General features: G+C 44.8%; 1 protein-coding gene across 2 annotated transcripts in view; it reads left to right on the top strand.

Annotated features, from left to right (window-relative positions):
- The window catches only part of EFCAB11 (EF-hand calcium binding domain 11), a 366,137-nt gene that overhangs the window by 47,273 nt on the left and 304,611 nt on the right, over positions 1-14,253 (top strand). The gene's annotated exons all lie outside the window — the stretch shown is intronic.

Genomic DNA, 14,253 nt, shown 5'->3' with positions numbered 1-14,253 from the left:
GGTCTGGTCCATTCCGGGATCTGGAGGGTCACCATATCCTTCTTCGCGTCCTGACTCGAGGTCATAGAGCTTGCGCCTCGAGACTGCGCTGTTGCAGCGCTTGCTCCTGCCTCTGTTTGCTTGGCAGAGTCTGTCGGTTCTCCTGACCTACTTAACGATGGGCCAATGGTGGCCATGTTGTGCTGCAGGGTGGCCGGCTGGCTCAGTCTTTCAGGCTCCTACCCGTGCTGTCAGGTTCGACAGTGCGGGCCTCTGCACACCTCTGACATTGTCTCTTCCTCCATGGGCACCCTTTGTTGGCGCCTGGTGTGCCTATGCTCCTGGTGTATAGTGGTGGCCACTTAGCTGGGTGTATGCGACGCTATCTTCCTGTTGGGGGCGGCAGGCAGCCGCCAGGGGCTGTACATGCACAGCTCACAGAGAGGCCACTTTGGGGTTCTCAGGATGGGCAGGTAGCATAGGCTCACCACGCTGCGCGGCGTCCAAACAGGTGCAGGTGGTGGCTCAATTTCATTATTTTTTTTTAAAGTGCTGCACGCAATTTGAGAATGGCCAGGCGTCAGTCTGATTTACTGTCCTTGGTGCGAGGAGGTGGGAGGGGCAAGCGTTTCCGTGCAGCAAGGGTGCCTAGTATCTCTCATGGCAGCGTGTCCTTAGTCATCTGCCCCTCAACACACACGTCCCTCTTTTGCTTTCGTCCCCGAGTTGCAGACGGGGACTCCTCTCTACTGGTGCAGTACCCTTCAGGAGTGGTACCGTGTCTACGCTGGCAGCCTGCATGTCTCCTGTTGGTGTGGGGGAAAGGCCTCCAGCCCGATGCGGCTGCTCGCCATTACTTCTTGCCTTCGCTGGTGTGCAGACAGCGGCTGCTGGGGATGACAGCTTCCAAGGAGTGACTCACCACTCAGCGGGTAAGTACTTGCTCAGTCTGAGCATGTACCCACACGTCTCTGCAGTCGGGCCGCTTGTCTTAGACTACGCACGCTTTCTAGCTGCAAGGAGCCTCTCATCTCACTGGTCACTCCTCCCACGTCGGCTGTGCAATTTGGTAGCGGGCTTCGCTTTTGTGGGAGGGCGCCCCTCTAACCTTTTGCTGTTGGAAGCAGATGGCGGCATGCGGGGTACTAGACGGCTTCTCTGCTTCTGAGGTGGGGTGCCGCTCCCATTGGCAAACTGTGTTGCAGAAGGCGGGTGGCTGCAGGGGCCTCACCGGGGGGCGCCAGTGCCCGCGCTGGGTATCTGTCATGCTGGTAGTGGGTGCTGGGGTGCCTTATTTGAAGGCTACTCTTTCACCCCCTCACACCCCCTCCACGGACAACAGTAAAGTTTCTGCCAGCGCCCACATGGGGTCAGACCTACTTGTCACCATTGTAGTTTGGGGGCCCTAGGCTGTCATGCTACTAATAAAGGTGACACAGCATAGTGGGTTTGTGTAACTGGCCCAGGGCACGTTCACCTGGCCCTTTTTTATTTGCAGGGTCACCTTACTGGTGACCCCTGTGATGGGTGAGTGTGGAAGCCAGCCCTCAGCAGAGTGGCTGGTGGAAACACTGGACTGTGTCCAGCAGGAAACCACAGTATCAACAGTATGTCTCCAAAGGAAAATAAACAACCTACACGACTGTAGTAATGCAACGTATGCAGGTGATCAGGAGATATATGAAACTTTATCCATAAAATCACTAGGCAGTGAGATTTCTCAGCAGTATTTTACAAGGCAGCCATCCCATCATCAACACAAAGCGACTCTCAGAAGTTCCGAATCCAAAGCAGGGTATCAGACAGCCTAAGGCAACTGCAGGGTGTCTCTCCTACAGTACAAGGAACTGCAGGGCGCCTCCACCCACCCGTGCCAAACGTATCTTTTAGCGCTTGAGATTCCAAGGTATTTTTCACCCTAGGATACCGTTTATCTCATGAAGATTAAGTAACAAAAACATCTCGTATGTGAGCAAGAGAGATGAAACGAGCAGGAAAATGCTGCCAACACACAAGAACACTTATCTTACAACCAGAGTTGGTGAAATTCACATAGAAACAGAAAGACAACCCCAAATACCTATCGCCGCCTAGCCTTTCCTCCTGTGTGTGACTCCCCTCACTTGGATAATGTAGTGGACGACTGGGCTGACCCTGGAAAAGCTTATAGCACTGGTGTAACGGCCTTGGATCAAGTACAGATGACTAGCATGGCAACGAGCCGCCTTGCTGCTGATTGACTAGTAAAATACAAGAATAAACTGGGTTTGTTGCGCGCCGTTAATGCCTTGGAGCCCGGTGCCACTGCACCTGCTACACCAGTGATACCTTCGCATCTGGATTTTACCAGGGACTTATTAGAAGCGTGGACTATTGTAAGAGAGCATTGTCATCCAAAGAAGCAAATGCGACTTGGCAATTCAATCAGTTCAGGTTTGTACTGAATCCTTCTTAACACAGCAGTCACCACTTCCTTGGAGGAAGAAATATACTCATTAAAGGACAGTTAATTTAACATTTCACTGCCGAGCTTTCTAAGGCATGCACGTGTTTTCTTCCCAGCGCTGAGAAGCACTCCGAGACTGGCCTGTTGAAGTATGCTGCGCTGTTTAATGAATACACAGCGCTTTGGATGCTCCCTCGCAGTCCTTGCCAGCTGCCATTGCTATGTGCGTAATATGACTGCATTAGCATATCTTCCATTAACGTGCTCGCTGCTCCAGAAGGATGGGAGCTCCTTCAGGTGAGGCCGCAGCAGACAATCCGTCACCTTGGCTGGCTGGCTCAGTTAGTAAACGCGCGCGGGAAGTAGTCCATTCAATATTTTTACCACAAGAGAGCGGAGCTCCCCCTCTCAGCGGCTCTGTGAGTCCAGACAGCGCAGTGAATAATGCGAATAGCACCTTGGCCGCCAGAGCGCGGGTTACCATTCGATTAGAAAAAAACAAATGTCTTTTGAGAATAGGCAACTAATAAAGGGAGAGCGGGGGACTCATTGAGCAGGCTGTTTGCCCGGGACCTAGAAGGTGAACCCAAAGGGAAGACTTTGAGATTGATATTTTGTAGTTAAATAATTGACCGGAGTTGTGGCATTAATCAAAATCACAGTTGGGGCTGGTCCCCTCAGGCGGCAAGCCTGCCTCACATTGTCAGGGATTGTCACCTTGGAAACGCGCATCTTCCTGCTACATTGAAATGCATTTTTCTGCAATTTGGTCTCTTTTACCATCAGGTGTCACTAGAGAGTGGTTGCCACGAAACCATTTAATTGAAACCTCACTATTAGACAGTGTAGTTTGGCTGGTTGGATGGCAGTGTATCTGTTGGCATGCAAAGCTCTCGAAGGGCCGGGATAGATGTACCGCGGGAAATAAGAAAAGCAGTAACGCAGTATACTTGATTAAAAAACCTTTTGGGTATTTGTTTGAAATTTTTGTGTTTTCTAGCGCCTACCCCTTTGAGCTGCCTCTTTGACTGAACAACAAATTGAATGGGGCTTTTCGAAAGGAACGGAATGTACTCTACTTACCAGCCCCCTTCATTGAGACACAAGCCCCAGTGATGTCTAGAGTGTGCCAAATTTGTGTGGTGGATTTTCGTGACGAAGGTATATTAATACCAAACCCAGACATAGACCTAAAGCTAATTTCACACATTCACGAGTATAAAGCATTTTCTTCAAATCCTGCCGTTTTCTGACACCCTAGTGGTGGCTGTCCTCAAGCATTCAAGGTTTGCATTAACAAATGGTCGTAATGGTAATTTCAGACACAAGCTAATCCTCTAAATAAAGTCCAGTATCCAGTCAGAGTTACATCTGACAGAGATAATTTTCGGTCCAACACTGTCCGGTTTTGTAATACCCATATTAATATAAGTGGGTGGATGACTAGTTGAGATTTGGACGTCCTGTGCCTCAAATTCAGTGTCTTATACAAAAAGGTAAGTGAGTCTTCCCAGAAGGAGTAGCCGAGAAATAATTCTTCGATTTATTTATTTATTTTTATTTTGTCCCCCACCCCCGCCAATTTTTTTTTTATTGAACATAAGACAGATTTCAGTGTGAATAATTTCATAAGATACAGCCAACATATGTTTTGCCCCTTACTTGGCTGCAAGCCCGGGGCTTTCTCAAGGCCGAAAAACATAGATGATGCATTGTTTATTAAATAATATAACTTTGATTGAAGGCGAGTGAGCCCATCACCACATGTGAGAAAGGTAAATGGATGAAGGGAAAACGATGTACAGGAGCACCCTGTGACTGAGGTAGAATCGTGCTATAGTTTATATCAGGTAGTAAGTATCACCTAGCGGTGTTCTTAATCCTAGTATTAGTGCATGGGGATTTATATTTTATCCAAACGAGATGATTAAACCAAAGAGAGCAGAGAACGATGCTGGCATGCTAGTTGTTAGAAGGTGTCTAAACTAAGTTCTCAAGGCCCAAGTGAACTGATACATGATTAGTTATTACTACGTGATATTGTATACTACCGGATATGAACTATATCATGATTCTACCTCAGTCGCGGGGTGCTCATGTACACCTTTTTTCCTTTCATTCTTTCACCTTCCCACATGCATGTGATAATGGACTCCCTCGCCTTCAATCAAAGTTATATTATTATCTAAACTATGTGTCATCAATTTTTTCAGCTTTGAGAAAGCCCCAGGCTTTCAGCCATGTATTGGGTGAAACACGTGTTGGCTGTATCTTATGAAATACTTTACACTGAGGAATTACTGAAATCTATCTGATGTTCAATAACACATTTGGAAAAACTGAAGAATAATTTCCTGACTACTTCTTTTGGGTGGACTTACTCACCTTTTTGTATAAGAGTTATTTCTGAACTTTCTTTGCACCTCCAAGAATAACTCCAGCTGCTGTCCAACACAGCATTTAGGCTTGACTCAACACACTGCGATTGTCTTAATCCTGCTACACACGTAGCCAGTACTCTGAGGTCTACCAAATGAACGTGGCCTGCGCTGGGAGGAGAAAGATGTCCTTTTAGTGGTCTCTCACACCTCCAGTGCTCCCAAACACATGCCCTGCCACAGTGAACACAAAATTAGGACAATAAGTGGTGGGGCTTCCAGGGCATTAAGTACTTGCAGAGCCTCCTAAGGTGTATGGTGTTTTATCAGTGCAGAGGGGAGAAGTTGCCGACACATGTTGGCAGATGTCACTTAGTGGCCAAGAAGAGAGGCCCAATGACCAACAGAAAGCTGTGCTGGGCAAAGAAAGGGAAGGCTACGCCGATTATTTGACGAGTAGGGTTGGCCAGTACAGCAAAAGCAGCTGGCTTGAGGCCACAGTGGCAGGGGCAGGTTACACATCCTGAGTAACAGCACAAGGTGCGAGACTAGTTTCTCCTGGTATGCAGGGTAGCTTGAGAGACAAACAGGCTTAGGGTGTGATGCATGTTTGAAGAGACCGAGCAACTGATGCATCAATACGTAATCGATACGTTCAGCTCTCGGTTCAGTTTGATTGATTGATTGCTTGCTTGCTTGACTGACAGTGTAATCGATGGTTTCAAGAAAAAATTTGTTGAGATATTATTCTACACTATGAAGAAACCAAATTGAGTCTGATGGGTCCGTCTTGTACATAGGCTGCCTCGGCTGAACAAGTAAAATAATCCTGTCAAAACAAAGTATTTCAAAGAGCCCTGCTTGATATGTCGAAGCACCAACCTCTCTCACAATTAGAGGATAAGGCGTTTTGCACCCATACATGAAGGTGCTGAGTCAGACAAACTTTCAAGTAATAGAATGAACCAGGAAGACATGTTTATTGGCTACAACAGTAAGAACACATCCTAGATAAAAGATGGCTGAACATGAGGGTCAATATGGAAAGATAAATCCGTGTCCATTGTTTGGTAAGTGCAATGGAATTCTGCATCAACTAAAATGCTGTTTTATGCTGCTCTTGATCTGTGATTGGTCTTAAGGCAGAAGGTGGAGGCTTGAGGTTCAGATCAATAAGAGGAACATGAAGAAGCACCAGAAATGTTGTAACCTGTATTTTGTGACGTCTATATAATGCTATTTGTATTAACTTTGTTATTGGTATATGTACATGATAGTGCAGTGTGTGTGGTCTGGCATTTTTCCATCACAAATTTTACTAGATTGTTCAGGTTTCCAACATGAGAGTACAATGCTAGGCAGTGCCTCTCTGGCAGGAGAGCACCATGTGTTAGTATCTGGCAAATCAGTAAAATATAGTTCAGGGACAATGGAATTGTCAATCAAAGTTAGATTTACATGGCTATTATACTGTAAGAACCCACAAGCCCCTCCCAAGTAAGAAAAATCCCCATCTGAGGTCCCTGAATGTAAAGATGCTACTCGGAAGTGTAAAAAGAGGGTCGATTTCTTACAGGTGTTCACCATTAATCATAGGAGGCTGGATCTCTTAGCTGGCCAGTGAGTAGCAGTGATATTTAGATCCACCATGAAATCAGTATTTGCATTAGGCCTCTGTCCGACAATGGGGGATGTGCATAAGCTAGCTTGAGAGTAACCCGATTGTGGAGAACAAGCTTGAGCCCACCCAGTCATCGGGGATGGGGCCTCAGCATAAGCCTAGGTTGTGTTTGGCAGCGCTTATGGACAACCAATGCATCAATCACAAGAGAAAACCGAACTTGTCACCAGGTGCGATATCTGAATGTGAGCCCAGTCCTCCTCCTCTGGATGTGAGATTGAGTGGCTGATTGTGAGAACCCACAGTAGCCATGTTTCTATTTCATGGTGGTGAAGGAGAGGGCAAAAACAACAAGTGATGGACGGAATGCTGAACATTGTCAAACACTCACCCCCAGTCATAGATCTGGGTTTAATCCATCGTTCTTTTGCTCACCATGCCACCCCAGTTTGGACCCAGCCAACACACATTTACTCAATAGACTGGTTAAGAAGACACTTGCATCTAGTGTTGTGCACTGTGGTCTGAACTGTGAAGGCAGCAGAGGAAGCTTGTGTCTGGTTTGCCATGGTGGGTGGTACTGTAGTACCAGCAGGTGTGTCCATGTATATCTTAAAGAGACTCAACAAAAGTTAGTAATTTCTTCCCAGTTATCATTTGATATAAAAAATGAATTCTTTCTGCCAAGGGAGAATCTGTTCGGCAGTGCTTTCGAGCTTCCCCTGCATGGGACTGTATATACTTTCTGTTATTTATGAATACGTTCAGTTTGCTTTAAGTCTTCTGGGTAGACAGTAGTGCATGGGGGAAATAGCTATTTGTTTTTTTCCACAATTTCTGTACATTGCTAAACTGTGAAGGTAATGTATTTTTAAGGAGAAACGGGCCTCCTCCTCTTTTAGCTACTCCTGGGGATCTTCAAGTAGTGTGGTAAGACTGAATTGATATTTTCTATAACCACAATGTTTTGATTTTTATATGTATTCTCTCATCTGAAGTCAGATCTTTCCAATGAATCTGGACTATGCAACTCAATATTCATGAACTACCACAGACCAGCTATGAGTTCTGGTGTCTTTAGTCACAACTATCAAAAACTACAAATGGAAGAAAACCCAGGTCACAAATTAGTGGGCAATGGGACTTCACCTTTTACTGAAATGGGCCTGTCGTTTGATGTTGGAGCACAAAGCAGCCACATTTCAGGAACCAAAAAGGACACAGCTTGAGCTCCTCATACTACAAACTTATCAACCACCTAAATTAATAATAATGGGAATAAAGAAGTGATCCATTGCTAGAGGTAAATACTTTAATGCTACAAAAAAAGCACCATATATCTGTATAACTGAAGTCTACCCCTTGTTTAGCCATAGTCCTGTAGCAGCAGAAGAGATAGACCTGCACGTAGATTAGGCACAATCCAGAGAGGAAGACAACGTCCATATTTATCTGAAATCAAGTTGCATTGCTCTTCAACAGCTAACAGGGTGGAAGTGGGACCTGTGTAGATAATTGAGATATCCACCTTCTCAGATAGAACAATGGTCTGAGGACGTCTGGGGGTCCGTGAGGCCTACTCAGCGACGGTGTTATCACATAATATAATATTAAAAACAATACATGAAAAGGGTTAAAGTATATCCAAATAAAGAAGCAAAACTGAAATGTGAAATCTTTTTCACTGATTGTGAATTTCAGTATTTTAGCATTTGTTTGGTGTATACTGTATTTGTATTTTTGTGTCTTGTTTTGAAGTTCACATCTTAGTAATTGCCTAGGCCGGGAGCCCTATCTCACAATAATGACTTAGTGGGGGCTCCCCAGTTCCAGTAATGATCCATGTTAAGAACCACACAGTCACAAGAACATTTTCAATAAAGATCAACACTCTGACTAAGTACATTTGCAAACAAGTGATCTAAGAACCAGTTTTATGGGGACTACATCTCTGTAGGCAAAGTAAATTCATAAAGCCAAAAACACATATTATGCCAAAATTATGAGACAATGAGTGAAAAGGGGAGCGTTTGTCATGTAGGTTTACGAGGTTGTCACACCATTTCAATTTAAACCTTGCTAATATAAAATTCATAGGCAGGCTCAAAACGTGAGACACTACCTCCTAAAAACATAATTCTGGACATGTTTGCTTTCAGAAGGCAGAGGAAATACCTAAGGTGTTGAACAGAAAGGGTTTGTGTGGTTCTTTTACATTTTACGTTATTGCAGCCAAGGACACTAACTACAGCTCAGTTGTCCTATTGCCAGATCAGTGCTTCCAGTGTGTCTCATCTTACTGTTAACATTCCTGTGGATGGACCTCTGAAGATGTCACCTGCGTGCCAGACCAGAATATTTCCCCAGTCAGCAATGCAGCACGACCCTCCACCTATTTCATATGATACCAGGGACAGAATGTCAGTGCAAAAGCAATAATAATAAAAACGTGTTTTATGGAGCGACAAATTCGGATCTTCTTTTGCTTTTAATTGATGTTAATAATGTTACCCACATGATAGTACTCCCTTGACTAACCATTTCTTACTCCCTAGGGGGAGGATGCACCACATACTCGTCCCAAGGTTTCCCTATGTGCAATCCACACGGACCATGCCTTCAAGGGATAATCTGAAACAAATGCAGACTTAAAAGCTATAAGGTGGACCTAAGGACAAACCGTCAAGAAGACAACTAGTAGGAGCAGGCCCTGAACTTGACTCCATAACCCACACTGGAACTCAGTGACCTTAATTACTAGGCCACATGTGGTTCTTTCTTCATTTATTTAATTATATTTTTTAAGTTATTTTTTAACAAAGTTTGGCAAAAGGAACCACCCCCCTGCTATTTAGAGTAGTAGACTTGGTTGAAATGTGTATTAACCCAGCATAATTGTCAGTTTTGGTAATTTCCCATAACGAAGTGTATGCAGAATTACCGAGATCACATCATTATACCCTTTGCGTAATCTCTGGGAGAAATCTTAATGCAAACTGGACTGTTCAGATCATTTTTGAAAGCGTGCAGTAGATATAAAAAACATTTTTTTTTTTATACGAGTGTACTATTCAAGTAATTGTTGAGTGCAAAACTACAAATCTGAAAGCAATCAGTTGTGTTTTTAACCTGACGAGCTGGAAACCAACTTGAAATTATATTCTTAAATTAAATCTTTATCTGAATGAGCCCTTCTGGTATTTTTCTGCGTACAAGATGCATTTTGTGGTAATTTCAGATAATTATGCTTCAGCAAATTTTATAAGTTTCGCACACCCGTAATTTGGAGTCAGAGATGAGTCAAAGCATCGCATCTGTTCCTGCTTTGAGAAGATACATTTCCGGCCCAGCTGGAGAATGGGGAACCCGTCTGAAGACTTGCACCTAAATAAACAGAAAGTGCTATTGGTAAAGGTCCACTTTCATATCTTATGTGTGGCGTGGGACATGCTAAGAAGTGGTGGTAAAAATCCCATTTCTAGTAATTTAAAAAAATAACTTTTAATATGGGAGTGCCTGTCTGGTGGAGGTTTGTCCTCCGCTCATCACAATAGGTATGAAACAATAAAAGGAGATTAGGTAATGTACTGTTTGTAGCATGTGATGTGCAATGTAATACTATAGCCTTAGAACCCGCCGTAGCGGGCTCTACCGGCTATTAAAGGCCCGCTCCCCGCGTTAAATGCCCGAGCCGAAGGCGAGGGCATTTAACAAGGGAGAGGGACTTTAATAGCTGGTAGAGCCCGCTACGTCGGGTTCTAAGGCTATTAGAACATTCTGCCACTCAGGGCAGAATGTTCTATTAAAAAAAAAAAAATTCACGGAGCCCGAGGGGATTAAAATCCCCTCGGGCTCCGTGAGGCTTTGTTCACAGCTGCTGCTGTGAACAAAGCGAACATTGGAATGTTGGCGCTGCGGGCTTTTACCGGACAGTAAAAGCCCGCAGCACTCCATTGTTTTCAATGGAGCCCCCAGCATTCCAATGTTCTAATAATAAATAGATGTATAAATGGACTGTTATTTTTCTACAGGGACAGTTCAGAAACTGAGGTTTTCTTTGGTTGATGTTGACTAAAGTACCACTCAGTGCTGTTGTATTTGGGCAACTGCCTCTATGGAGCTAAGAAAACATTATGACCATCCCAATGTCGTCTTCCTATTGTCATTCGCTGCTAAGCAACTACGTCTGTCCTTGCTCACATTTTGTAAATGCTATACACTTTAGAAACAAATCGCTTTCTGTAATGGGGAATGCTTTAAGCTAAATTGACAGAGGATTTTGCCTGGATTTTGGAACCCCCAAGGTAGCCAATCTCGAAAAGCATATCTTCAGTTTTCAAAGGTAGGGTGGCAAGCAACGCTGTTTTTTCCATGGTGTTTCTTGTAATCCATGTTATATAAACAGCTCACTTATCAACTTCACTCCTTAGTCTTCATATGTATAACATTGTGCTAGACTTGAGCAAAGAACTGATGTGACGTTAAAGTTAGTAGGATGGAAGAGGGATGGTTTTGAATTTTGGTTCTGAAAGCAGCCCTGCAGGACCGTATCAGCGCCACATCTCACAACACCAAAGAGCTCTTCGCCATGGTCAAAGAGTTTGCTAAACCCAAATCAGAAACAGCAAGCATTCCTCCATCTCAAAACTTCTGCGACAGGCTAGCCAACTTCTTCCACCGGAAAATCAGACATACACGGCAGCAGGGGTGTGGAATTTAATAAAATATCTACTTGTCCATGGGAGAAGTTGCTTCTTAAATCTACTTGTCCCGTAAAAAATCTACTTGTCCTTTTGGTCTCATGTAGTGCGGCGACAAATTATGGCAGCAATATCGTTATGTAAGAGCTCTGATAATAGCCTCTCTGATTGTGCCAGGGCTACTACTATAGTAGGGCTTGAATACTTGAAACTTCAATCCCTACTATAGCAATTTTCTTATCTTGCCACCTTTCCGCAGATCTACATACTGGGGCTGGAAGAAGCAGTAAGCTATAGTTCCAGGGCTGGAATGCCTTTGAGTCTGCAAACCTACTAACTTGCATGCTTTAAGGATTTTCACCAGCTCTTCTCTAATCTTTTCCCATAATGAGAAAGGTTGGAAATGTACTCCTTACTTTGGCCGAAGCAGAAGTTCTTTCAGGGTTGGGAAAAAAGTGGTTGGAGAGAAAGTGAACTTGTAAATAGTCAATAGGTTTTCACATGAGCAAATCTACACATGAACATTTGCTCATGCTAAAATATAGTTCACAAATATTTTCTAGGCGTACGACTTCCCGGTCTACTTCTGTAAGTTCTAGTGAATTCATGAACGCCACTAATTCAAAGACATATACCATGGGTACACTTTTGAGACTTTCCTTAAGAATTGGGTCTCTAATTAGGTCTGGCGTTAACAAAGACATTTTGTTCTTATTAAACTTCTATTTCGCTCTCTGTCTCTCGGCTGGCTTTACTGTGAGTAATCGCATTATGCTCTTTCACAGGGAGCATATTAGCACACAGAGTACTTTTGTTCAGTGCCAGGAACTACTGTGGCAATCAGTGGCGTAACATAACTTGAGGCACTCTCCTCCCTTCCCTTTCCCCCCAAGACTCCCTCAGGGCAAGTGCTGTGTTGAGGAGCGGCCTGGCGGGGGGCTATGGGGCCTTTCTTACACCACTGGTGGCAATGTGTGCTTTTTGAGACCAAAAATTTTCTTTTTCTTTTTGCCAGTGTTTGTTACAATGGTGAGGGCCCGGCAGCTCCCACAACAATAAGGTGTTACAGAAGCCATGTCAAAACAAGACATACATTGACGAAACCAAAAGACTCTAAACAAATATTGGATCAGTTGGCTTTGCCAGTGCTTGTTTATTTTCATGCTTCCCATAATCTTGTTGAAAATGGGTACACTGATTTTTCCATTAGGAATATTTTTTGGAAATACTAGCATGCATCAACATGTTTTACTAAATGACGCTTCAAAGAAACAGCACCTAAAATTTCATAGTAGCGAAACAATTTTTTTCCTACTTGCATTTTGTTCTGAATAATTTATTTTGAAAGCACAGAATCATCACTCTTGCTTACAAGCTTCTGCATACACATGCATTTAATCAGAGAGCATTCTGGGAGCATTATACTTAGCCTCATATTGTTAATCTTTTCAAACGTGTTTTTTATTTTATTTTATTTTTTTACACACACTGGAACCACGCTCATTAGTGCAGATTAATCTTAAAAAATTTATTTACAGCGCTCACCCTAATAATGAAGGTTATTCTTTAATGAAACATAAATACAAGTTCAAACAGCATTAACATATGGACACATTACCTCAACTACAGACAGTTTCCTTCTCTGTAAACTGGCAGCCAAAGTGTTTGTGCTGCAGGGGGTTGGGCCTATTTGTCCCAAGGACAAAATACACATGACAGCTTGTTGCTCTTGACCCCCAAACAATATGTTCCAGATGTCGGGTGATAGGAATTCCACATCCCTGGACAGCTTGACCCTATGAGCCCTCCAACAACCCCCCATATCTGACACATCGAACCACCACAGACCCTGCACTGCTGGACCACCCTCACCACAGACGAGACAAGCACCATCATGAGCATCATCCACTCCGGGGCCCCTACGGAACCCTGTCCTCACCACATTTTCAAACAGGCCAGCACATCCATCGCACCGAGCTCCGACACACCCTCAACTGCTCCATAGGGGCAGCCACCTTCCCAGAGGACTGGAAGCATGCCGAGATCCGCCCGCTCTTGAAGAAACCCACGGCCGACCCCCAGGACCTCAAGAATTACCGACCCATTTCTCTGCTCCCATTCCCAGCCAAAGTCATTGAAAAACCTGTCAACGCTCTGCTCCGTAAGCACATCAATGACAACAACATCTGGGACACCTTCCACTTAGGCTTCGGGAGCAATCACAGTGTGGAGACCACCCTCCTCGCCAACACAGATGACATCCGCTCGCTCCTCAACTGCAGCCATACAGCAGCCCTCATCCTACTGGACCTGTCGGCCTCCTTCGACACGGTCTCACACCTCCCCCTCTGTTCCAGGCTTCACTCAGCTGGCATCCGCGGAAAGGCCCTACAATGGATACGCTCCTTCCTGTCTGGTAGAACACAGAGAGTCAGACTCCCGCCTTACCTGTCAGTACCTACAGGGATCAGCTCCGAAGTTCCACAGGGCTCCTCCCTGAGCCCCACACTCTTCAACATCTACATGGCCCCGCTCGCATCCATCGTCCAGGACCACAGGCTAAACATCGTCTCCTACCCCGAAGATACCAGCTGATCATCTCACTGACTAAAAACCCCACTATGGCCGAGAAGAATTTCCACAAAAGGATGGAAGCCGTCGCCGCCTGGATGAAGGACAGCTGCCTCAAGCTCAACTCAGACAAAACCGAGATCTTCACACTGGGAACATCCACATCAGCCTGGGACAACCGCTGGTGGCCATCAACCCTCTGCAGCCCCTCCCTCCCCCACCCCAACAAATCACGCATGCAACCTTGGCTTCATCCTGGGCTCATCGCTCATCATTACCCGCCAAGTCAACTCAGTCATATCCTCCTGCTTTCACTCACTCGGACTTCTCCAGAAGATCTACAAATGGATCCCAAAGCACTGCTGCAAAAACTTAACCCGTGCCCTGGTTATACGCAGACTCTACTATGACAGAGCCCTCTACGCCAGTACCACCCAAAAGAACCTGAAGAAATTACAGCACAACCAAAACGCCTCCGCCAGACTCATCCTGGACATTCCCCACCACAAAAATATTTCTAATCACCAAAGAGACCTCCACTGACATCCCATCGAGAAA

The sequence above is a fragment of the Pleurodeles waltl genome, chromosome 9 (assembly GCF_031143425.1).
Source record: "Pleurodeles waltl isolate 20211129_DDA chromosome 9, aPleWal1.hap1.20221129, whole genome shotgun sequence".
Taxonomy (NCBI): domain Eukaryota; kingdom Metazoa; phylum Chordata; class Amphibia; order Caudata; family Salamandridae; genus Pleurodeles; species Pleurodeles waltl.
Note: the sequence above shows the minus strand (reverse complement) of the source record. Positions and strands in the feature narration are given on the sequence as shown.